We start from the raw sequence: 22,633 nt of genomic DNA, 5'->3' as shown, positions 1-22,633 counted from the left end.
TAGGTAAAGTGAAAGGAGCTAATGAATTAATATCACATTTACCTTTTAATCGGACAATGCCAAAAATTCAGCAGGGTTTTTTTTTTTTTTTTTTTTTTTTTAACAAATCTTATGGGAAAGCCCAATACTAAAAACCGCTGAGTATCAGGACTCCTCTGGTTAAACGTCGGGGGAGGGGGGTCTTGGTGAGGGGTTGGCATGGGAGCTCCTTTGCCCTTCCACATGGCCTCCTTGCCCTTGCCGGTGGCCTCTCCCAGCCCGTCTTGGAAACGCTGTTGGCCTACCACAGAGCCCTGGCTCCTAATGGGCTTACAGTGTCTACACTGGAGGTATGCAGATGAGCCTGCAGACCAAGGAGTCAGAGTTTAGGTGGAGAACAAGGGATAACTATTTTTTGTACGGTTAGGGAAAGAATAATTCCCTCCAAATTCATCTGACTACCCCCTCAACCCCATTTTTTTTTTCTTTTTAATTACCTGGAAGGCATTAATAATTGTCTTGTTTGATTTTGAGCTCCTGGCCACAAAACAATCCTGGCACATTGAAGATGACAGCAAGGAGTAGTTACGGGGAATATAGGGGGGCAGATAAAGGAGGAGAGCAAGAGAGATAGAGATAAGATAGAGATGGAGGGAAGGACGGAGCAGGGGAGGAAGGAGGAAGAAAAGAGGAGGGAGAGACAGAGAGAAAGAGGAGGGGGGAGACAGGAGGACAGACGAGGAAAGAGAAGAAAGGAAGAAAGGAAGGGAGGGACGGAGGGAGGGAATGAGGGTGGGAGGGAGGGAGGGAGGGAAAGAGGGAAATGAAGGGAGAAAGAAATCATTAACACAACTAAGTAGTTACGATCGGAGAAGCGAGAGAAGCAGGAACTTCAGGCTCCATAATAGAGCCAAAGTGCAGAGATTTTGCCCCTCAAATCATGGCACCTAAGTGCTGCTCTCCCTGCGCACAAGAGAGGGGAGGGCTGCCAGGGTTTGCGGATGAAGTCCTTGTGCCTCCTAAATGAAACCCAGGGACTCTCATAGTAAAAGAAGGCAGGGGCAGTCGCTCACCACCAAGGCTCCTTTGGCAGGCTTGAGGACACATGTGGCCCAAGGAGCAGAACACCTGGAACACCCCTTGGGAGAGGCAATGCTGACACCCTGAACAAAAGGGCTTTGCCTTCAGTAGAGAGGTCTTCCTTGCAGGTATCATGTGGACCCAGCTGCCAGTGGGAGGGAAAGAAGGAGGCCAGTAACAAGTGTGTCTCCAGTGGGAGTCCATTCCTAAGGTGACCTTTTGGAAGAAAAGTCAGGACTGGAGGGGAAGCATCAAGAAGCATTCCTAGAAATGGTCAGGAATCAGGAAGCCGAGCATTCACCCTTTCTACCTTTTTATTTATTTATTATTTTTGGAATAAATTCAAATGTACACTCCTGTTTACCCTTTGAGAGCAAGTTGCACACTTTATGTCCAGTCCTAATGTCTAACCCACTCCCAAAACACCAGGGTGCATTTCCTCAAAACAAGGAGAGTCTCCATCCGAACTCCAATCTGATCATTCAAATCAGGATATCAAAGTTGATGCACTACCATCCAATGCACCTACCGCATTCAAATTTCACTATCTGTCCCAACAATGACCTTTTTTAAAATTCAGTTTCATTGAGATAAATTCACATACTGTACAATCATCCAAAGTGTACAATCAGTTGTTCACAGTGCCATCATATAGTTCTGCATTCGTCACCTCAATCTATTTTTTGAACATATTCCTTGTACCATAAAAAGTGAACATAAGAACAAAAACTAAAAGTAAAGAAGAACACCCAAACACCCCCCCACACCTATTTTTCATTTAGTTTTTTTCCCCATTTTTCTACTCATCCATCCATACACTGGATAAAGGGAGTGCGATCCACAAGGTTTTCACAATCACACTGTCACTCCTTGTAATCTACATTGTTATACAATCGTCTTCAAGAGTCAAGGCTACTGAGTTAGAGTTTGATAGGGTACTTACTTCTAGCTATTCCAATACATTAAAGCCTAAAAAGGGTTATCTATATAGTGCATAAGAATGTGCAACAGAGTGACCTCTTGGCTCCATTTGGAATCTCTCAGCCACTGAAACTTCATTTCATTTCCCATCCCCCTTTTGGTCAAGAAGATGTTCTCAATCCCATGATGCCGGGTCCAGATTCATCCCCGGGAGTCATATCCTGCATTGCCAGGGAGATTTACACCCCTGGGGGTCAGAACCCATGTAGGGGGGAGAGCAGTGAGATCACCTGCCAAGGTGTCTTAGTTAGAGAGAGGGCCACATCTGAGCAACAAAGAGGTACTCAGGCGGAGACTCTTAGGCACAATTATAAGCAGGCTTAGCCTCTCCTTTGCAGTGACTAGCTTCATAAGGGCAAGTCCCATGACAGAGGGCTCAGCACATCAAACCACCAGTCTTCAATGTTCGAACAATGACCTTTTGTCCTTTCCAGTTCTGGATCACGTTGCACCTACTTGTCACATCATTTCAGTCTTACATAATCTGGGAGAGTTCCTCAGTCTTATTGTCCCTCATGAACCTGACAGCTTTAGAGAGTGCAATTCTGTAGGATGACCCTCAATCTGGGATCATTTAATATTTCCCCTACTTAGGACATTATTTTTTGGCAGGAATACAACAGAAATGATACTGTGTTCTTCTCAGTGGATCTCAGCAGGAGCTACAAGAGATCCCACCCCACTGAAGCCACACTTGATCAGCTGGTCCTGTGGTGGCTGCCCACTGTAAATTCACTACTTTTTTCCCATCTATCATTGCCAGGTATTTTGTGAAAAAATACTCAAATCCTACACCAACATCCTGAACTGCATCGAGTGGTTATTTTCTATTTCCACCATTCTTTCCACATTAGTTGGCATTCTCCTGCAAGGAAGAGCTTTCCCTCTCCCCCATTTATTGTTTCATTTATTCATTTATTTATATTTAATGGACTGTTTTCCTTCCCTGTCACTGTTTATTTTGATGCTCAAAGTGTTCCAGATGTGACCAGTGGGAGCCCTTTCAAGTTGGCTCCTGTGCCCTTTTGACATGTTTTCATCGTCTTTGAACTTTTTTTTTTGGTGCAAAACTATGATCATTTACTTTCCCTGCGCTAGTCATGGATTAGCCTTTCCCTAAGGAGCTTTGGTGCCTTTTGGTGGAGAACAGTATCTGGGAGCCAAGTTTGGAATGCTTACTGTGTTCATTGCTACTGGGCTGTCCCTGTTCCAGGCTTTCTCAGTGAACAGACCCAGGAAATTACACACCACTGTATACAGACACATGCATCCCCCCCAAACACACACACATACACATCTATATGGCTATTTCTATATCTTTGTGCACATATTTAATGAACCAGTGAGCTGACACATAACCACAAGCGCAGCTCTTTCCAATAGAAGGGCCCGCCTGACCCGGTGCTACAAAGGAGAACCTTGTCTCTCAGTGTGAAGGTGATTTATTGCAAATGCACTTGCAAGAAACTGGAGGACTCTTCCCAAAACCAGTTTGAAGTGGGGATGTGAGTTAGGGTTTTTATAGATAAAGGAAAGGGGGTAGGGTTCAAAAACTAAGTAATGTCCACATGATTCATTCTTGTCAGGTCAGCGATGACGTTGGGTCTCTTTGAGGAAAGCACAAGCAATTTCTCAATCCTGTGTTGTCTCAAGCACGTCTTGTTGTCCCACCTTCAGTGGTTAGGTTTAGATATTGATGTGCAAGCTCTTATGTGTGTGCAGGCTTATCATTACTCTTTTCTTAGCTGATCCTCAGGAATGTCAAACTTTTATATTTTGAGGAGGGAGTCACTGATTCACCGGGCCACAGATGCTATTTTGTTATCTTATTCCTGTAAGCAGAACTGAGAAGATCTAGTTAATGTCCTGGGAACTAAGTACAAAAAGTAGTCTGCTAACCTCAGCTAGGGTAAGCATAGTTTCCAGTTATCAATACCAATACCTCCATTCCCAGTCCAGCACCTCAGGGTACTTTTTATCTTTCTCCCTTTCCAATGTTAAAAAACCCCTTCTCTGACAGCAAGAAACTTGGCTCCTACTTTCTTAAACTGTTTATTTGCTCATCTCCCTAACACACCAGTCACCTCCATATCCCCTGCTGCCCCTTGGCTTGGCTCCCCAAGTGTCACGTGGCATATGCTATCAGGGTAAAAGAATGGTCTTGGTTTTAATAAATGATACCAATAGTATTATATTTATTGAGAGCTTGCTACGTAGTAGGATCTGTACTTTAGATAGATAGCCATGTTTAATTCACATAATATTCCCATTCTATAGATAGGAAACTGAGCCTAAGAGAGATTTAGTAATTTGCCCATATACACTAGTTTGTATGTTTAGTAAAATAATTGTATTTTTAATCCGGACAGCAATGCACCCAGCTAAAAGACTACATTTCCCAGTTCCCTTGCTTCTAGGTATGGTCATGAAACTAAGTTCTGGTCAATGAGATGTAAGATGAAGTTATTGGGTGGGACTTCTGTAAGGCTCAAAGTAGGAAGATAGCTGCCATGGGTCCTTTTTGCCTTTCCTTTCTTCTTCTTGCTTCATCCTTGGAATGTAGATATGATGTCTGGAACTCCTACAGACATCCTGGACCCTGAGGCAACTATGAAAGTGGAAGTCTGAGAAAGGATGACAGCAAGAATCTAGGAGTATGGATCTCTGGTGACTATGTGGAGCTGACATGCCAGCCCTGTAACTGTCAGCTTTTGGTCTTCTTTTAAGATGGGAAAATTAATTTCTACTTTGTTTAAGCCATTGTTGTTTTAGTCTGTTTTACTAGTCTAGCTGAGTGAAATTCCTTATGGTAAAAACAAAGGTCATTGTTTCCTCTACTCCTATGCTCTCAATAAAGAGACTACTAGATCCACAATACAGAATGGTAACCCCAATTAACCCCAACTCCTTGTCCTAACTAATTGGAAAGGGGTGAACACCTTATTCCAGAGGAACCAGTCTGTAAGCTGGGCTGGAATGATGAAGCTGTTGGGAGTAAGCCCAAGAGCCTCACTGAGGATCTGGGTGGCAGAGAGATGCATGGCATATCAGATACAAATCTCAATGTGACCCCAGAGAAAGCAAAGAAGCCAGAAAGTGGTTGACTGAGAGCTTTCTAGATCCCATGAAATCTGGCTGTACTTCCTTATCTGGGTCCTGAGGGATTCTCTGGATCTTTAAGAACATTCACTTTCTTATTATCTTCAGGGCTCACCTACCTAGAAACCTGGAAGTCTTCCTTGGCGCCAACCTCTTTCTAAGGCCCCATATCTAAACCATTGCTAATACTGTTGATTTTGTCTCCTAAATATTTCTGGAATCCATCTGCTTCATTCCATCTCCACCACCACTACTCTAGCCCAAGCTCCCATCAGCTCTTCCCTGGACAGATACAGTGTCTCCTGACTAGTCTCCCAGCAATCCCCGGCCACATCCCATCTGTCCTTCATATGCTGCCAGAAAGAGATTTTCAAAACTGAACTTTAGAATATGATGGAGGAGGTGGTGTTTCCAATCAATAGGGGGGTGTTCCAGTTTGCTAATGCTACCATTATGCAAAATACCAGAAATGGATTGGCCTTTATAAAGGGATTTTATTTGGTTACAAATTTTCAGTCTGAAGACCATGAAGATGTCCAAATTAAGGCATCAACACAAGTCTACCTTCACCGAAGGAAGGCCAAAGGCATCTGGAAAACCTCTGTTAGCTGGGAAGGCACGTGGCTGGTGTCTGCTGATCCCAGGTTGTGTTCCAGCTCCTCTCTCAGTTCCTGTGCTTTCTTCAAAATGTTGCTCTTGGAGCATTTGTCCTCTCTTAGCTTCTCTGGAGCAAAGTGTCAGCAAAAGTCTGCTTTCAATGGCCGTCTCCAAAATGTCTCTGTAAGCTGCAGCCACTCTGAGGTCCTTCTGTTTGTGAGCTTTTACAGGGCTTCAGTGACTAAATCAAGACCCACGCTGAATGGGCGGGGCCACACCCCCATGGAAATACTTCAATCAGAATTATCCAAAGGTTCCAACCTAATCAAGACTAAATATGTCTGCCCCCACAAGACTACATCAAAGAACATGGCGTTTGGGGGGGACATAATACATCCAAACCAGCACAGGGGGAAAGAGACAATTCAGTAAATGCTGTTGGGACATTCTTAAATCAGGATAAATTCTAGATGGAGTAAGAAACAAAACTATAAAAATATTAGAATAAGCTCTTGGAGAACATTTTTTATATAATTGCAGAATGGGGCAGGCCTTTCTAAAGTATTACCCCCCAAAACATCCATAAAACAGAGAGAGCACTCATGTCATCATTTAAAAAAAAAAAAAAAAAAATCTGACAACCTAATTGAAGACTGAGTAAAGGCTTGGAACAAAAAGGCTAGCAAGATAAACAATTGATAATACAGTGAGTGGGTGACAGTCTGATGAGACAATCACTCTCATACATCACTGGTGGGAGTGTAAGTTCATACCACTTCTATGGAGGGAGATCTGAGAAAATCCAAATAATCATTAAAATTGCAAAGACACATGTTGTTTGACCCAATGATTCCACTTCTATTCTCACACAAGTTTATACAAATTTCCTGTATACATTTGTTCACTGCACCACTGTTTGTAACAGCTGAAGATTGGAAGCAATCTACCCAGCAAGGGGAAACGGGCTCAAGTATGGTGCAATGGACTGTGTCATGAAAAAAGAGAGGAAAATCTCTTTATTATCTGCTATGGGATAATCTCCAAAACATTTTTCTAAGTTAAAAAAAAAAAAAAGGTCCCAGAACTTTGTATAATCTAGTAATGCTACCCGTCATGTAAAATAAATCGGTTATATCTGTAAGGATTCCAGATAATCATATTAGTCTCCTCTGGGTAGAAAAAGATGGGGGGGAGAGAAAACCTTTGGCTGTAACCTTTTTGTGCCTTTTGTGAATATATTTTCTATTTACAAATAAATATATAAAATTAAAAGGTATTTTCCAACTCTGGGGAAAACAAATAGTTGTGCATGAAAGTAATCTAAATATAAAGCAAACTATAATGTGGCATAATTTTGAGTAACTGATGAATGGGGCTTAAGGAAAAAAAATCATCATTCATACTTGGGGTACTCTTCTTCCAGAGGAGAGTCTAATATATTTTACTTGCTTTATGTGTCTAATAGATTTCTTCTTTCTTTCTCTATTTGTTCAGTTTTATCAACTATCCTTGAGGGGAGAGACCTTTTGACTCTTTAAATCAGGAATGCTTTGGAGTTTCACCCAGCCAACACAGGTGGCCTGGGAAGATCTTGCTCATGTGAAGAAAGGATTTTCATGTTTTAGGAGTTATATCCCAGTCCAGACTCGAGCCTTGGGCATGTTTGATTTCACTGCAGAAAGAAAAGGCTCATTACATGCACCACATGAGCCTAGAGAAGCAGCACTGGCCAGGGAGCAAGGGCACTTGAACAAGCGTTTTCCAGTCAGTCCTTGGGCAGTCCCTCTCCTTGGGAACCTTCCAGCTCACTGGGTTTTTTCTTTCTTCTCTTCGCCTCCTCATTTTTTCTCTGGGCTTGTCTGTTGCACAAAACAGAAAAAAAGGAGAAAAACACTGAGCAGATTGTTTTTTTCTGTGGCCCTAGGAAATCAGAGTATTAAAGTTGGAATGAGCCTTAGACACACAGTCCACTCATCTGGTATGGAGAAAGCATTGCAGAGCAATTTAGTAACAACATAGTGCTGACTACAAACACAGCCAGAGCTGGGTTTGCATCTCGATTCTTCTACTCACTGGTGTTTAAGCCTGGTCCAAGTTCTCTGAGCCCATTTCCTTGTGTAAAATGGACTTCATAATCATACCTGCCCTGTAGATGTAACCTTTGCTGCATCTACTAAGGCACCATAGAGAGAGGCCCAGTCCTGACCTAACCTGAGCTAGTCCTGTCCATCACTGCACAGAGTCTATCTGCTTGTCACCCCTGCACCAATCCCCTTAGGGAAGTTCCAGCTGAGAAGGACTCCACACACCTTCCCAGGATCCCTCAGGAGCTTCTGGATTGTAGGGGATTATAGCCACTCCCTCCTTTGCTTCTTCTACCTGTAGGAGCCAAAGAGAGGCTGAAGACCGGGGTGTTGGATGCATCCAGGCCACGCTGTGTAGAAATGCAGGCTGCCCCACTTCCCCTGCGTACTATTAGACCACTTACCAGCAGAACAACATCATTTGTGCCCAGGAATATCAAAGAGCTTTATAGCATGGTCACTTCCATTTTAACTTGTAGCTCATCCTGGCCTTCGGTTCACGGGGCTGGTCAGGGGCCCAGGCTCTGAGAGAAACACTGACCAGTCCTCTCATTGCCCTTCCCCTAAAAGCCCATCCCCCCAGGCAGGTGCGTCTAAGTCCTGGTTCTTGACAGGATGAGGGCAACAAATCGGACACTGCTGCCCAGGGCTGTTTTGAAGATTGGGAGATGAAACCAGCAGTGAGGTGCTTGGTGATGAAGAGAGCTGGCTCTGCAGGTGGATTGCCTGGCTTGACCCTGGATCTACCTACTTCCTACTAGTGGTGTGAACTTGGGCAAGTCACCTAGCCCCTCTAAGACTCAGTTTCCCCCATCTGTAAAAGGAGGATGATAATATTATTCATCTCATAGGGTTGTTGTAAGGATTGAATTATATAATGCATGTAAAACTGCTTAGCACAGTGCTTTGCCCAGTGTAAGTATTTAATAAATTTTACCAACGATTATAATGATGGTGATGCTGTAGAACACCTGGGCCTTCTCAGGAGCTGTGATGATTAGTTATGTGGGAGAATAAGTGAAGCTTTTCCACCCCACACATTCTGCAGGAGCTTGCCTGAGGACTTTCTGGGCCTTTAGTCTGTGAATGGTGAATGCAATCTGAGGAGAAAGACTTGTAGCATCTGGGACAATAGCCATATTTTTGAAAGGCCATTCAGAGAGGGGAGAAGGCTGAAGGTGCAAGGAGCAAAGATAGAATGGAAATGACTGCACATGGAGAGCAAGGCTGGCTAATGTGGAGGTTCAGTTAAGTTTCACTGGGAGGCCTGAGATGCAGTGCTTTCTGCTGAGCCCTCCCCTGACAACCTTCAGCAAATGCTACATTTCTCAATGATGCTTTTGGAGTTGGATTGTTTGGTTTGGGTGTGTGTGTGTGTTTTTTTTTTTTTTTTAATTTTATTTATTTATTTATTTATTTAAGGATAAAATAAAGTATTGGCTTTCAAAAGTGTATGATGTGAGAGACAAGACTTCTTGAGCAGAATAGCTTATTGAGATAATAATTGATGTTCTATTCTTTGTGGATTTTCCTCCTTCCCATACTCCAAGCAGGTAGCCAGGTCTTTGTCCTCCCCCCTCGGAGGACGTTTGTGATGCAAGCTTGAGAGAGATCCACTGTGTCTTGGAATTTATTTAGCGGCAGCATGGGAACTTTAAGTAGATTCTTTTTTGGGGGCAGGGGCAAGTAGATGCCGGGGAAGGCTAAGTCTCTTAGGGGTACAGAAAGAAAGATATTGAAAAATTGATTCCCAAGATTAGGAAGGAGCCTGAAGTCTGGTATCCCATCCCTGGCAAGGCCTCAGGGAGGCCAAGACTCCCAAGAAAATGACCTCTGCAAGTCAAACCTCAGGGATCCTGTGCCACCTTCTCAGATCTAGACAGTAACTAGTACATAGTAAATGCACAATAAATATATGTCAGATAGATGAATTTCTCATATATGCAATTTGTGGATATAAATTCATAATATCTATACTTTCAAAATTGACCTAATCCCATTGGGATTACTTTTATAATAATAGGATGATTATTCCAGCACCATGGTTTAACATTGGAGGAAGCATTTGTCATCAGAAGGCCTGAATTCAAGATTCAACTCCACCCATTTTTAAGCTGTGTGACCATGGATAAATTCCTAAATCTCTACATGCCTCTATTTTCTCACCTAATGGGGTAAGAATGCTTTTTACCTGCAGGGTTGTTGTAAGGGGTAATTAGGATCATATGTCCAAAACCACTTTATAAAATATAAGTCAACACAACAATATTGGTTAGCATCATGCTTCTGCCAAATGCCTACACAGGACCACATTTGCTATCTGTGCCCTTCCCAGGCTGGTACCTGTTCACATCCTGCATCCAGTAGAATTATACGGAATGTAAGAAATGAAAGCATGACCTTCATTCAACTTAGTCTGTCAACCTAAGAAAAGAATGCCTGAAGCCAGAATTGTCTGGGAAACAGACTCTGGAGCTTGTGACCCCAAACAGTTGGCATAACTACCAGCTGAAATTTAAACTCCTGGGCATCAGTAGGACTAGTCTTCCAGAAGCCTGTGAGGATAAAAAAATGATACTAAGTGTGTTAGAGGAATGGACAACTCCTCATAGACAGTCCCCTCCTAAGACACCACATCACTGAGTACTGTAGAGGCTGCCCTGACCTATTTACATTCTCGGAAGAGGCTAGAATAGCCTTTCAAGCCTTCTTATTGTTTTTAATATTTTAATTGTCAAAAGTATTTAGGTTAGATATAAGGGAAGCTCCCTCTTCTAGACTCAGTGAAAAACTTCCAAGGTCATAATAACCCAATTGTATTAATTAGGACCTTTAGAATAATTACACACACACCCCTTGGGCAGCATTCCAGGATGGTGCTGTTTATCCCGAGGTTCATTCCTTCATTCAACAGATGTTAATTAAGCCCCTTCTATGTGCTGGGCACTGGGGATACATGGGTGGAAAAGCATAATTCACACCCTACCCATCCACCACCATTAACTTGGCTAACCTGAGTTATGTCCTGGTCTGTTGCAACCTTAAAAGCCAAGCATAATCTGTAGGTGTAACTTTCTGGGGAGAGACAAGAGAAAGGGAGGACTGACAATTTCTAGGGCAAAGAATAGGGTAGCACAGCTCCCACAGGGCAGGAATTAGATCCTCCCCGCAGCAAGTGCAATCTGCGCCAGGGTCTGCTGGGACGAGCTGGTGGGCACCTGGACCATTTTCCACAAACTGCCCTGGATCCCTCCATCTCCACCCTGCAAACCACTCCAGGCAGAAGAGACTGGGAGCCTGAGATTCTGAGTCAAAACCAACCTCAGTTCTGGGCAGCCTTTTCCACTGAAAATCACAGCATTCCATTTTAAATGGACACCATAAACCTCTATTAACATAGCATTTCCCATTGAAAGGTAGCCTTGAAAGTTTACCCTGAAGGCAAAAAAGAATGAATAAGAAGAGGAGAACCAATAACCTCATCCCCTCTGAGGTTTAAAGCACCATCTCATTTACTGGGATATACTTTTTCTTTCATTGAATTGTTTTGTCTCTTTTACTCAGATTGGAAACTTCCTGGGCAGGGACCACGTGGCCCTTCTGCCTACAAGCCTATTGGGCAACAATTACTAGCTTTAAATAAATGCACACATGTTGTGAACATGTGTATGCCTAAATAAAGATGCAAACATCTATGGGAGTGGAAAAAGCCAATGCTGAGACATCCGTTCTGCTCACTTCCACTTTCCCTGCACACAAATTAAGGGAGCCTCCTTTCCCAGGTGTGACTTCAGGCAGAGTGGGTGCCTAAGCCAGCTGGGATATGGGTGGGACCTTTTACACCGCACTGGCACAAGCTTTCATTTCTAAAATTCCCCTTGCTTGCTGATTTTAGCAGGGATTCCTGAGGCAGCAGCGCCCTAGCATTATTCATTCTGCTGAGGAGGCAAACGAGGGGGCTTTCCCCTCTTGGCAGAAGGAGAGACACACCAGGGAAAAGGGGCTTTTCCCTTAAGCTGCCTGAAAGTAACTCTAGAAGGTGGAAGGAAATGAAACCAGAATGTCCAGTGTTCTTCCTCTTTATTCTTGTTCTTTCTTCTCTTCCTCCCTCATACCTCCCTCCCTCCCTCCCTTCCTTCTTTCAAGTTTATTTACCTGAGAAGATTGAGAATAGGAGTCTGTATCTCTGTGAGCAATCCCGCTGACGCAGGCAACCTTGCAAGATCTTGTGCAGCAGGGAGCAGGATTACTCTGGCCGCGAGTGGGGATAGATTGGAGGAGGAGCAAGAATAGAAGCTGGGAGACTAGGAAAGAAGATATTACAAGGAATAGCCAAATAAAAACACAGACCTCAGTTAGGATAGTGATTGTGGGGGTAGAGCAAGAAAGACCATTCAGGAGATAGAAACCACAGGACGCCATGATGAGTAGGATAACAAGGTGGGTGGGGGCTAGGGTGGAGAGTAACCCTAATATTGAACCCCTCATCTCCCAGGCACCCAGCCAATGACTGTGTCCGTCATTCTTGCAGAAAACAAGTATCGTGTGCAAGTTGAGTTATTTAATAAAGGGACTATTTATAGGGTGTGGGCAGAGTTTAAGAAAAGTATCCAGGTATGATGCACGCAGTACCTGGGGCCCATGAGAATGGGGAGCTCTTAGCAGCCCTAAGCCCAAAAGGGCACCTGGAACCTAGAGAGGACAGTTGTAGGAAAAGGATGCACTTTGGGAACTGTGACCTTCAGTGGAGGAATGGAGGTAAACAGTGCCAACTTGGCAAGGAGTGGACTAGAGCAAATATCCAACCGCATTTTCCCCACTACCCCCTTCCCCCGCCTCTAGGTCTCCTGCTGATGCTCCCATTGACCAAACCAACCTGAAGCTGGAGGGGAAAGGAGCCCACTGATGCAGTCCATTTAGATCAGCCCCCCAGTGCACAGAGAAAAGTGGAGAAGGGTGGAGAGAAGACCTGGAGGTGCAGACAAGATGTCTAGCACACAGGAACCTAGGGGTTGCCACAGACCACTCCTTTCCCTGCTCGCTTTCCTAATTAATCCATTGAATCTTGATATCTCTCAATCCATCTCTTCAGACCCACTGTCCTCACTTTTCCTTCTCTGCATGACTGCAGGTTCATCGTCCAAGTACCCCCCCCCCCGCCATCTAGCTCTAAGAATCTGCCAAATTAATCTTTCTAAAAATACAAACCTGATCATTACTCAATGACCTAAATACCTAACCTCACCAATGGCTCTTCAAATTATCCTGAGATAATTTAGCACTGGTGGAAAAGCCCTACATGAACGGGATCCCATCTGGTGCTCTCTCTGTGTGACTTCTAGGTGCCTTACTTAGAGAGTTCCCCAAAGGCGTCAGGCTTTTTCCAATTTATGGGCATAAACTGTCTCCTCAGGGTACAAAATGCTTATTCCCACCCCCCACCCCCCGCCTTTCCAGCCCCTTGTTTATGAGCTCAATGCCTCCTGAGTCTTCATGGCTTGAATCATGCATTACCTCCTCCTGAGCAACTTCCCCACCCTATGACATGCTTTCTACCTCAAGCTTCGGTGCTCCCATGGCAGGAGTCCTGTGCATGTCTCTATCAGAGCCCTCCACAGGCTGTGTTGTCATTGCTGTTGACTGTCTGTCATCCCCTCCAGAGAGGAGCTCCCTGGGGACAGGGATTGTCACTTCTCTCCTTGTATCTCAGCACTGAACATAATGTCTGTTACACAGTAGATGCTCAATAAAAAGTGTTTCTGAATGCATACATAATTGAGCAGTTCACAATCTCTTGGGACTCAAATTTTTCAACTATAAAATGAGGGGATATTACTCGAAGAACTCCAAGAGCATTTTCCAGCTCTACTATTTCATAAATTGTCCTCAAACTAAAAGCCACAGGAAATAAAACTTAGCATAAAAGGCCTCCTTTAAATGGAATGTTAGCTGTTTTCATGACTCATCATCCAATGTAACTTGCCATATTCTGTATGCTACTATTACACAGTATTTCTGACCTTGGGAATTGCAATTCTGACAAAACAAATTAACCACTAGGCAGTTTTAACTATCATTGAACTTCTCCAGCAGCAGAGCAACGATCAGATCAGAACTGGATTCTGATCTCTGTTGTAATACGAGTTTAAAACCATATGTGCTTTGTTGCCTGAGGCACCGGAGGGCTGTGTTTAATGGGGCTTACGCTAGGGAAATATTGTTTGAATGTATCACAAACAATGTCTACTTGCATTTTGCATGTTTTCCCCTATTTCCTCTGAAAATAATCAAAGCTGCATTAGTTTGGCTCATTCTTCTCAAAAATAACCCCTGCCTTGGTGTCATGAGCACTTGGAGAAGAAAATATGTTCCAGTCTGACAGACAGTGTTAATCCAAGTACAGTTGAAACTGTACTGAAGGGTCCAGGGCAAAAGTACACTGATTCAAAAATGAAAGCCAACCAAGCCGAAGCCCAGAAGGAAACCGGGAATTGCATTTTCAGTCATGTCTCACTGTCGTTGTTCAATAGGCTCCATCAATCTTCCACTTTAAGGGACTTGATTTTGCTTTTGCTTGATTCTTTGTATTTTTTGGCGTGTGTGTGTGTGTGTGTGTGTGTGTGTGTGTGTGTGGTTTTTTTTTTTTTTTTTCAGGCTACATACAGGTATATGTGTTGGATGTACATGTGTCCAGTTCACATTGCAGTGTTTTCTTGGGATATTACATACCCTTTTTAAATGTAATGTCAGTGTTGATCACAGTAGATCACATAGACAGTTAAAAAAGACACCCTACTGCAAGACATACCCTGAAAAAGAGCAGCTCCTGCCCCATCCTTCCACTGCCTGTTCTCCCTCCCCAGAGGCAATACTCTCAACTTTGCAAGTGGTTTCCTATGCTATTGAGTCCCTTATTTCTAAAAAAAGGCTTGTGCTGCTATTCTTGACATTTCAATTTTAGACATTATCCACTGATTTCCTGTCTCAGAAAGTGAGGAATTAGTTCTGTTATACTCCACACACAGTGTAACCACTGACTAGTGTTTATACTTGTGATTGTAATGGTTACTTTAGCTTAGTTCCACTCCTTTACATGATACTATAGTTGTTTATACCTGTTACTGTAATGGCTATTTTAGTTTGGTTACTTGTTACTGTAACGGTAGCAACTACACCTCTGCTTGTTTGAATCCATATAAATCCTAAACTCTTCAAACTCGAGGAGACAGATTTGAGATTTTTCTACTCCTGTCTCCTTTCCTGGTGGCCATGAAATAAAGTCCTTTCTCTCTCTGAAGCACTGGTGTCACTATAATGATTTCAGTGCACATCTGGCAGTGAACTTGCAGCAGCAACAATAACTGCACATATACACATTCACAAATTCCCTCTTTCTTTGTTCATTCTGAGAGGAAAAATATATAGGAAAATATATCATATTTTGTTAAATCAGTTTTTAGTCTGTACATTTTGATTATGGAAATACTTCTCACAGCTGAACTACACAGTGTACTAGATTATGATATTTCCCTTCTCATACAACTTTTTGTACATCCTGGAGTTAATAATTGATTTGATTTCCCATTCACTTAATTTTTTTATCCCATCTCAAATTCATACTCAGATTCTCTGAGAGAGTTCTACATTCCTCTCAACATGGTGGAAAGCATCAGATAATCTATTAGTTGACCTGAGAATTTCCTGCTTCTTTCTCTCAAGTTGGATCTTCTGCTCCCTGGATTCCATGACTTCCTCTTTTTGGTTTAATACTTCTTTAAGTGTAATGCATCTTCCAGGAGCTTCCCAAAAAGGATGCTTTGAAGATAATTTTTGAGACCTTGTATAATTCAAAATATCCCCATTCTCACATGAAGTATTAAGTGTTCTAGGAATATGTTGTATATAACCTAATCTCACATGTTTAGAAAATAGAGATAGATAGATACATAGATACATAGATAGGAAAGAAAGAAAGGAAGAGAGGAAGAAAGGAAGAAAGAAAGCGAGCAAATGTGGCAAACAAAGTGTTAAAAGTTGGTGGATCTGAGTGTCTGGGTAGAGGTATTTGGAGTTTTCTATATGGGTTTTGTATTATTTTTGCAACAGTCTTCTAAGTTTAAAATTATTTCAAAATAAAAAGTTTGTTTTAAAAAATCTATTCTACCCTCACACCTGATTGATAATTTGACTGGATGTGGAATTCCAGGTGGGAAGTAATTTTCTCTCAGAATTCCCAAGATGGAAATGTACCTCCTAGTTTGTTCTAGTTTGTTGTTGAAACATTGCAGACCATGAGAATGTGCCTCCCACACCTCCAAGGGTCCCGGGTGCTTCACTCTGAAATCTGTCACCACCCCCGTGAGACCATCTTCCCACCGGCTGCACTCCCCAGCCAGGATTGAGCACTACAGCAATTCTAAGGCAGGACTGTTCTTGGGAAACAGAACTCCTCAATGACCAGTCATAGCAGGCTGGGATACTTTCACCAAACTTTACTTTTCTCTCTCTCCTTCACTTGGAGTCAGACAAGCACTGAAGTCTGATGGCTCCTCCAGTATTTTCTGGCTCCCTCCCATTTTGTCTCACTTGGTGATTCCCTTATTAAAATCCCTGTATTTTTAAATCCTGTCTTCTCATCTGCTTTTCAGAGGAACCAGACTCACAAAAAACCTAATGCCATTTTAATTTCTGTCCATTTGTTTGATCTACCTTTTTTTCTGGAAAACTTTGGAATCTCTGCTTTATCACAAGTATCCTAAAATTTTGTGACAATATGCTTTGGTATACTTTCTTGTTGACCAATCTGTGCATTCAAAGGGTCCTTTCAATTTGGTTCTTTCCATTCTGGAAAATATTCTTCAATTATTAATTTGATAATTCTCTCCCCATCCTCACTGCCCACATGTCTTAGTTTGCCAGGCTGATATGACCAATACCACTAACTGCTTGGTTTAACCAACAGAAATGTATTGTCACACAATTTTGAAAACTAAACATCCAACATCAAGGTACTGTGAGGCTGTGCTTTCTCCCAGAGTCTGTGGCCTCTGGTGCTGGCTTGCAGGCAATCCTTGGAGTTCCTTGGGCTGTCATGGACCTCTCTCTTTTATGTGGCAATCTCTCTCTCCCTCTCAGGCTTCATCTAACTGACTGCATCTGAATTTCCTGTGCTTCTAAGGACTTCAACCATATTGAATTAAGGCTTCCCTGATTCAATTTGGCCTCATCCAAATAAGGTTTTCGAAGGTCCTCCATCTAAACGAGTCCATACCCACAGGACCAGAGGATTAAGACTTTACTGCCTTTTGTGGGGGATGTGATCCCATGTTCTCAGTTCTTCCTCTCTGGAGCCCCCATTAGTTGGAAGCTGGACTGCTAGAATGATCATCCAGCTTTCTTATCTTTTTTCACTTACTTCTAATGTGCTGTCTTTTACTTATATTTTCCAGAGAATATCTTTAACTTTATCTTCTAAACCACTGACATTTTAAAAAATTCTGTTTCCATTATTTATGTAGCATCCAGTTCTTTTTTCATGGTATAATATCTTCTGTTTCTTGTGTTAACTGTTTCCTTTTTATCTCTCTGTTATTTTGCTTTGTTTTATTTTGTTTTGTCTTATTTTGGTCTTTGCATTCTATGGAAGGGCATTCCTCAAATGTTAGGTGAACTTTGGCTATCTATTCCTATTTAATAATGAGCCACCAAAGAGCAAACGGGAAGTTCTGAGTGCCTGGGTAGGGCTTGTTGAAATACGGGCTTCATTGTATAGTAATAAGAAGACAAATAGGCTTTTACTTGGAAGGACCCCCAAATGTCAGGAGACTTTTCTCTTGGGGCCATCAGTTCTGCAGACTGTACTTCTCCAGTCTATTGTCTGGGGTACATAAACCTTGCTGCCGGTGTTCTGGAATATGTTAGAAGGGTGTTTTGGATAGGAGGAGGGAGACTCTCACAGTTCACTGTACAGTCTTTCACTTAATCCAGGTTTTCATACTGTATCTCATCACACCTTCAGTGGGCCTGGTGTCCCTAAGTCTAGATCTACATTAATTCAACATCTTGCAAAAAGCAAACCTCTTATCTTCCGTGGGGTGCAGGAGGGGTAGCCATCTAGTGAATGGGTCCCGGTGGGGTGGGGTTAGTTTCCTCGGGCTGCCATAACAAAGATCCACAAACTGGATGGCTTAAAGCAACAGAAATTTATTCTCTCACAGTTCTGGAAACCAGAAGTCTGAAACTTATTAAGGTGCCAGCAGGGCCATGCTTTCTTTGAAGTCTGTAGGGAAGAATCTGTTCCTGGCTTCTGACCATAGCCAGGAGTCCTTGGCGTTGCTGAGCTCGTGGTATAATTCAGTCTCTGCTTGTGTTGTTTCATGCTCGTCTTCTCTCTGTGTGTCCGTCTGAGTCTCCCCTCCTGGTCTGACAAGGATACCAGTCATATTGGATTTCCGGCCGTCCCTACTCCAGTAAGACCTCTTCTTAACTAATTATATCTGCAGTGACTGAGATCCAACTAAGGTCACATTCTGAGGTACTGGGGATTAGGACTTCTACATACTTTTTGGGAGGACACAACTCAACCCGCAAGACCCTAGCTCTAAATGCAAACTTTCAGTCAATTCTTTTAACTCCAGCACCATTCATTACTCTTTCAGATTATCTGATGCCATCTCTCAATTTGTGCAGCAAATTTACTTCTCCCTCCGTGTGGCTTGCCACGCTGCCATCCACTTTCAACCTGCCATCGCTTTGTGGCCATCTCTCCACCGCTCTCCTCTCTTTCCTTTTCTCTTTATCTTTATATGTTTATATTTAAAAAAATTTCTGTATGCTGTGAATTTTGAGTAGGAGTGGAGAAATACCCTGTTTTCAAATTGCCACATTTACCCAGAGGTCTAGCCTCTTGTGCAGAGTTAGGTTGATCCCCCATGAATACAATTGGCTTAATGTGGGGGAGAACAAAGTTCCTCAACCAAAGAGAATACAGAAAGGGGAAGGAGTATAAGACTACAATAGACTAATTAAGATGTTTAACAGTTTATTAAGATATGAGCAGTAGCACCTCATTTCTAAAGCTCTGGATATATCACTCAAAATACCAAAAACATCTATCATTTTAACAACATTTCTCAGTGGGCCATGGTCATTATCGGTAAATTAGTAATATTTTTAAAGTAAAGAGCATTTTGCAGTCGTTTTCCAGATTCTACCTATTGGAGACTAATTTCAGTCACTTAGGGAAGCACCACCTTTGAATAAAGGTACTGAATGTGTAAAGCCAAAAACACAGGGCCAGCAGGTGGTAAAACAAATCCCACCAGAAGCTCTATTTGGCCATTGCCTCTGTTGAAATAGAAAAGTGCTTTAAAAACAAAGCAGTAAGGGGCAACTCCCCATTAACTCATTACTGGCCATCAACCCCACTGAGATCCAATAACCAGTTACTTGGGTCAGAAGGCCCCAAAGTAAAGGGGCGCTCAGCAGAAAAATTTTAATGGGGTTGGGGAAAGACAAAGTACTGAAAAACAGGATGCTCTAGAAGGAGGGTGGGGCCCAATGGGGAGACAGTGAGACTCTCTGGAAATCCCAGCTAAATCCTAGTGCCCTGATATGAAAAAGAAAAGAGGGTATCCAAAGGAGAAGTGAAAATGGGAAGATGAACACTGTCAATTCACCATTCCATTTTGAGCTAGTTCTCACCATTGCAAAGAAATACAAGATGCATGTAGTTAGCAAATACATGTGAAATTTTCACCCTGTATTTTCTTTGCCAACACATCGTAATGTCTGTAATAAAATAAGATACCCTCATTCAAAGAGCAGATTGCAGTGTCATCAAAATCTTAAGCACAGCCCAGGAGTTCCTTCTGTTTCAGGACAATTAGTTCACTGACAGCCTTCTTTCAACTCCTATTGCGTTTATAATCTTTGCATAGGCTCTTCATTAGTTCCCAATTATTTCAAGTTTGGTAGTTTTGTCTACTTTGACTATTTACCTCCATGAAGAGGGGATCTGCTGCTTTCAGCTTCAGAATCCCCACCCCCTGGTTGCCTAACACCGGCAAACTTGCTGGGTGCAAGTGGGTGATCAATGGCTCCATTCATTACCAAGGAGCAGAGCCCAGACTCTTGCTTCTCCAAGTGTAGTGGGAGGACCAACATTGGATTTGTTAGAAAGGCAGAATCTCAGGCCCCACCTCAGACCTGCTGCATGGGAATCTGCACAGGGGATCCAGGTGCACATTCAGGTTTGGGAAGTGCTGGCTTAGCCTACACTGGACTTGGAGTCGGATTGCTGCCGACAGATCTGCACTGCAGGCAAATCACTTTCCATTGCTGGCTTTTGAGAAGTGAAGGGCTTGGAATAGATGCTCTCAGAGATCACTATCGAGCCCTGACACCCTCTAATTCATTGCAGGAGGCTCCCAACAAAACAAGGAGAGCCTGCCTATGTTGCATCTTTGCAGGAGCCCAGGCACTTAATGAGGTTGTAATCCTTCCAATTTTCTCTCTCTTTTTTCAAATGGAATTTTAGAATTGGCAAATATCTCAGAGATCATGTGCTCCAAACATTTTGATGTTTATATATGAAAAAAGGGAGACTCAAAGAAGTCCTGTAGATTCTGAAAGATCAGAGAAGTAGTCAGCAGTAACGTAGGGCTTAGATTCCAAGACTCCTGGCTCTTGTCCCAAGCTCTTGCCACAGTATCCTGCTGCCCAGAAGCAAAACATGAATGGTTTTTCCCAAATAAATCAACGTCTACTACAGTGGAGTTAAAAAATTGGGGCTACAGGGAACCAACCTGAGAGATTTATAATAGTTTTCCTTTGAGAATGTGCATTCTAAGCTCCAAACAACCAACTTACATTTAAACTTTTCCAAACATTTTTTCATAGCATGACATTGACTAAGTGCATATAACTCAAATTCACCCACATTTGTCTTTGAGATCACATCTCTTACTTGTTTTAACTACATTCTTTTCTTTGTAATTCTCCTCTAAAACTGACAGAGTCCTATTCCCTTCCCACCCCCCATGATCATTTAGTGATTACTCAATTCCCTTGTGGAGGCTCAGATGTCTAAAGTTTGTTTTTGTGTCATGACTGCATGTCCTCAGATGTGAGCAAGCTTTAATTTATCAGGGAAGCCTTACCTCATTTGAATATTTTTTGTCATTATGCACAATGACAATTGAAAACACAGTTGACAGTAAGATTGATTTTGAAGCCTGAAACATCATTTTGATAGTAAAATTTTACTAAATTTACAATGCATTCCACTGAAAAAGTTTGTTTGAAAATAATACTACTTATAATCCTAAACCCAAATTCCTCTAAAAATATATGTATTTCCGTAAACAACCTCTGAGAGAAAAAAGTACAAAATCCTAATGTCTAGTGAGAAAAAAATGTTAATTCTGCAAGAAACAAATGATCTCTGGTTGATGGGAGACAGTTCCCATGATCTGAAGGATTTGCTGCTTTATTGTTAAAGCTATATAAATCTGAAATATGGGAAATTAAAGGCATGACTACTAACTTTTATTTTGACCAATTTTTGGACCCCAACAAATTACCTTTTCTAGTTCAACTGCTTCTCTATTGCCCTTATAATGGGGACTGGGGGAAATGCGGACTTCCACTCTACCTATGACGCTAAGCAATTAATTTCCCCTTTATGAGCCTTGGCTTTCTAGACTGGTGATTGTGGCATGTGCCTTCTTTACCACATTATTAGAAGAACTAACTAAAGGAAATCTTTGCAAGTAGCTTTGTAAGTTCAAAGAGCTACAACACTTGTTCTCAGGGAGAATCAGGGAAGGGGATATTTGATCAATTGTGGAGTCTGCAAAATGCAGAAGCTTGGGCCTCCCTTCCCCTCACCAAAGGGAGGGCAGGCCAGGTACTTCAGAATATGGAGCTTTTCTGAAGTATTCAGACTCATTTTGCATTAGGAAGTGTGGACATACTGATTGTTTCTCTGCCATCACATCATTGTATCCAATCACATGGCATGCCCCCTGAATAATTCTCCTTTAAAGAAAAAAGAACTAAATTGGTGACATCAGGTTAAAATTACCATCTGAGATGGCCTCTAAAGGGAAAAGAGTGACATACCCATGGTGACTCAGCCTGATTTGCCTGCCTGGCTGGCAGGAGAGGTTGGTTAGCAATCTGTCATTTGTTTGCACTAGCTTCTGGCTTCTGTTACCACAGAGCCAAGCCACAGCCCTGATAACTCGACAACCTCCCTGCCCTGCCCACTTTGACTCTCACCCTTGGAGAATCAGTGAGGCAGCATTTCCTGCAATTAGCTCTGTCCAATGTTTGGACCCCATAAGAAAAGTTTCAAATCAGAATATTTCATAGTCCAACTCAACTTTATATTATTTACCCAATTCTTCCCTTTGAAAGAATAAATATGACACCACAAAGCTTTGCTCCTGAACCCTCCAGGTGTGGCCACTGCTCACTCTGGCACTTCTCCCCCATGCCAAAGGCACAGCTCCCCACTTAGGTATGTCTGCGTTCCCAGAAGCCTCCCCTGGCCCCCAAAACTGGGCTTTCCTTAGTACTGCACATGTGGCCCTGTGTACCCCATCACTGCTGTCACCGTATGAGGATGCAATTATCTGCTTACTGAGCTCTGTCCTCCACTACACTAAGCTGGTGTCTCTTTCACTCTTGTGTCTTCAACACTAAATCTGGCACAGAAAGAGGGACCAAATATTTATTGACAAGGATCTCCCCAAATAATGCTATGTGGTAAAAAGGTTTTAGAGGATTTGTGGTAGTTCAGTTTCCAC

The 22,633-nt window shown here is 42.5% G+C and overlaps 1 long non-coding RNA gene across 2 annotated transcripts in view; it reads right to left on the bottom strand.

Moving 5' to 3' along the window:
• Nucleotides 1-6,030: 6,030 nt before the first annotated feature.
• LOC119534826 overlaps nt 6,031-22,633 on the bottom strand; it is a 52,763-nt gene continuing 36,160 nt past the window's right edge. For both annotated transcript variants that reach the window (XR_005217118.1, XR_005217119.1), the window contains exon 5: nt 6,031-7,595. This is a non-coding gene — a long non-coding RNA (uncharacterized LOC119534826). The remainder of the gene's footprint in view (nt 7,596-22,633) is intronic.

Source organism: Choloepus didactylus, chromosome 5 (assembly GCF_015220235.1).
Source record: "Choloepus didactylus isolate mChoDid1 chromosome 5, mChoDid1.pri, whole genome shotgun sequence".
NCBI classification, from domain to species: domain Eukaryota; kingdom Metazoa; phylum Chordata; class Mammalia; order Pilosa; family Megalonychidae; genus Choloepus; species Choloepus didactylus.
Note: the sequence above shows the minus strand (reverse complement) of the source record. Positions and strands in the feature narration are given on the sequence as shown.